Source organism: Cucumis melo, chromosome 8 (assembly GCF_025177605.1).
Source record: "Cucumis melo cultivar AY chromosome 8, USDA_Cmelo_AY_1.0, whole genome shotgun sequence".
NCBI classification, from domain to species: Eukaryota; Viridiplantae; Streptophyta; class Magnoliopsida; order Cucurbitales; family Cucurbitaceae; genus Cucumis; species Cucumis melo.
Window position 1 is genome coordinate 28,092,155 of NC_066864.1, and position 4,258 is coordinate 28,096,412.

Genomic DNA, 4,258 nt, shown 5'->3' on the forward strand with positions numbered 1-4,258 from the left:
GAGGCGGGTTGACATGATGTGTCACAGTCTAGGGCTCGTTAATTCTCTAAAAAAGCTACTTCGTGCTGCATACATCACATGTGTCCTTTTCTGACATTCGTGCTAACTCTTTTTTTGTCCGCTACTGATAAGAAACGCCTAGCTTTGTGTTCTGATTGCCTTGTTAGTCACATGCCTTCTCGCTTGACGTTTTGTCGCCTAGCTATTCCTCTTTTTCACCTAAAAATTCTGTATATAAACAGGCATAAAACGCAATAAACAGGCATAAAACTCTTTTCTAGTTTGTAACGCGTAACCAAGTTATTTTATCTATTTTACTATGTGTTTTCTTCCGTTTTCATGAGTTAAGGCTTCATTATTCCACCTAAAAGGATATAATAACTTGTACTTCTACAAGTTATCAGCGATGCGACATGAAAAGTGGTAAAGGGGCCCGTGCTGCAGCACAGGCGCACGAGGCTAGCATGTGGCCAAGCCCTAGAGCCCTTGCGTGTGTGTGCCAAGCCCGTCGTCCATGTCTGTGTGCCAATTATGCCAAAATGCCATTTTTGGGCATTTTTTTATATTTTTTGAAATTCTTTAGCAAAGTTTGGATATCTTCTAGACTCAAGGGATTAAGTTGGATTTAATTCTCATTATTTTAGGTCAAGAGAAAATTAGGCAAATTTATAGGCCAGGGACTTAGCTCATATCTGTGAGTGAGAAAATAAGTTGCAAATAGAAATTTCTATACGTATTTGCTAGCCAAAAGTTTTAGCATGAAAGTTTAATATGATTTATAAGTTATTTCTAAAGCATGTGAGGTGTATTTTGGGGCTACAAGAGCAATTAGAAATGAAAATTTGAATTTATGAGCTTGTAAATATTTTAAAAGCATAAGTTATGGTTTGAGATGTGCTAAGTGTAAGATAGTTCTTAAACATACTAAGTTATTGTTTTAAAATCTTGAGATTTAAAGCATGTTTTAGTTTATACTAAGATATCTTGTTATTATTATAATAGCCCTGCGTAGTAGGACATTATGCGCAAATGAATTTTGAGGTAGGGACACCCTATCTCTAAAGATTTGAGGTGGGGACGCTTATCTCTGAGATTGAGTTGGGGATGCCATCTCTGAGGTTGGTCCGATAGTATTGATCTTACTCTGCTATTGTGGTTGAGGTTTGGATTTAGTATTGATTTAACTCTGCCATCTCCTGAGGATTTGATTCTTGGGTTATAGACGAGGAAAAACTAGTGTTTGAGGAACTGTTTTAAAATGTTTATTGATGTGAATTATTAAAATATTTGTTGAGTTTATGGCTTAAACATTTTATAAAACACTTGTTTTAAAACCTAGTCACTCACTAGACTTTTTATCTCTCTTTGCAAATTTTTTTTCCACTTTTCAAGTAGAGGTCATGTTCTCAAAGTTTGATATGTTGTTGTCACTCTGCTAGAGGGTCCTGTCTTTTCTTCACTATATTGTTCAGTCATTGTGTGTTGATCTGTACATATAGTCTTGTAGATATACTTAGGATAGAATTATAGCAGGTTGTGAGTTTTTGGATCAAGGAGACTATATTTTGTGTTTAAAAGTCTATGTAAGACCTATCTTTATCTTTTTTATAATACAAGACACTCTCAAGTTCTTTAAATACTTCTTTCTTTATAGTTGTGTTATTTTGATTTCACAGTTATTCAAGTAAAGGTATTAGAGTTAGGGTCAGCAGGTATTGTTGAGTAGAGAACGGTATTTGTTGACTTCACACTATCTCTCAGACTAAAAGAGGAGGTGATCTCGAAGGGGGTGTGATTGACAGAGATAACCCCAAAAAGTTCTAGGCAACTCTATCATCTCACTCCTTTGTGCTGCATGTTGGAGATGATGACTCTCTCGCCTGCATTTTGGAAAGGATGACCTTCTCAGCTGCATTTTAGAGATGATGACACTCCTTGTTTCATTTTAGAGATGACCCTCATGGCTGTGTTCTAGAGATGATTACCTTCTCGACCACCTTTCAGAGATGATGATCCTCTCAGTTGCATTTTGGAGATGATGACCTTTTCTGTAGCTTCCTTCAAACTACCTACCTACTCTTAAATAAAAGATCAAGTCATAAGTAGTTCAATTAAATATATTATTTTCTCTTTTTTTTTTTTACTGGACTGAACTTAAAGTTTTCTTTAAGCTGCCTATGTGGGCTAGAAGTTTTTTTTTTCTTTTGACATTCGCCTTTTAAGCTCATGTGGGCTAGGAGCATCATGTAGTTTAGGCTCTTGTAATAAAAAGCTTTTTTACATAATGATTTTAAGCATATAATTTCTTGAGAAACTTGTCATTGATTGGACCAATTCTTAATCTATATCGATCTATGATCTTGTATGCTTCATTTGTGTAAACTTCTTTGACGACATAGGGCCCATCCCATTTGTTAAATTATTTCCCGTATGTCTTGTCGTGATGATTGGTCTTCTTACAATGAGTACTGGATCACCAACTTGAAAGGAGTGAGGTTTAATATTCTTATCAAAAGATTTGGACATTCTCATTTGGTAACATTTTAACACTTGTTGAGCTACTTGTCGCTTTTCATCATGTACTTCTAACTTTTGAAGCCGTAATTTGACATTATCTTCAATAGTCAACCCCTCTTGCACTATCATTCATAGTGATGTGATTTCTCTTTATTAGGGGAAGGACAACTTCCAAGTCGTAAACAAGTGAATAATTTGTGAATCAGGCTATTGGAGAATTGTCTTTCATTATCTGTCACGAATCGGTGAGGAATACTGTACCGATAGATGATGTGAGTACAAACAAAGTTTATTACTTTCTCTTTCTTGACTTTTCTTAAGGGAATAGCCTTTGATAACTTGTAGAAATTATGGCCTTTTATGTAAAATAATGAAGCTTTATCACATAAAGATAGAAAAAACAAGGAAAATAGTAAGTAATTTGATTAACTTGTGTATCACGTCTTACAAAAGAACTCCATCCCTGTTTTATTGCATTTTCCATGTTTTATCATGAGATAATAGGCAAAAAATGGTGGAGCTTGGCGATAAAACGTTATGTGAGGAGACGCGTCCTACCAACGTGGCGACAAGCAATCAAATTAGGCGATCTGATGCACTAGCAGACAAATTTGGTTGGTACAAATATTACAAAAAAAAAGGACAAAAGGACATTTGCACGGCGTTAATGCAGCTTTTCAGAGGCATTAATGAAGCATAAGATGTCCTGTCAACATCAATTCTTGCCTATAAATTGAAGCCTCTTCTTCGGAACAAAGTGTGCAACCTTTGGTCGGAGAGCAAGCTCATTATCTTCCATTCTTTCTTTCTGAGTTTTAGGTGAGATCTTAGAGCAAAAGAGAGAGAGAGAGAGAGTTCTTCCCCACCATTTTCTCCTCAACATTCAGGCAAAAATCAGAGCCAAGGAGTTTGAGAAATTATACTCTGAGGCTAGCTCAACACATTTCTTTGTATATCAGAATTCGTAATATGCACTCCATGGCCCAAAGGCCTAAGTTTATATTTATGAAACTAGTACATTTCTTCTACCATTCTCCCATCTTTCTGTTGCTATCCATTTCCAATATGTTTAATTAAGTATGAAGTAATGCAATGTGTTATTAATATTAGAGAATCATAATGTATATTTTATAAGTTTTGTTCAGTCAAATATAAATGTTAAAGCATTGTCCATTCGAGAGAAGGACAACCACGTTGATAGCAATCACCTGACAAGTGACAGCACATATTTAATTAAACCAGCGATGAAGAGAGGGTAGAAATACAATCACATCGCTGAATTCATCCTTTGCATAAGTTGCAAAGATGTTAACGTGTGCGGCGAAAGCACTAAGAGGTTGTTCACCTTAATTTAGGATAAATTACTTGTAATGCAAACAAACTAATTATATATAAATCATAGCTTAATTTTAAGTATTTGGATCTTGAGAGGTGAGCAAGTATGGCGAAGGCGTCGAAAGGATGTTCATCTTAATTCTGAAGTTAATAAATACTTTATATTGCCTCGAACTACTAATGCACAATACATTGCAATTAGTTAATTAAATATATCTTCATGTCATGCCTTCGGTTTGAGTTCATTTTCCATCTCACTCCTTCGCCATGATCACCGTGCACCACCAAAGGCATCTTAGTGTAAATAATTAAGGGAAATTATACTATCCATACTAATACTATATAGGTTATATCGCATGAATTCAGTTGCACGATAAGATCATTAGGAACATTAAGCCCCTGTGTT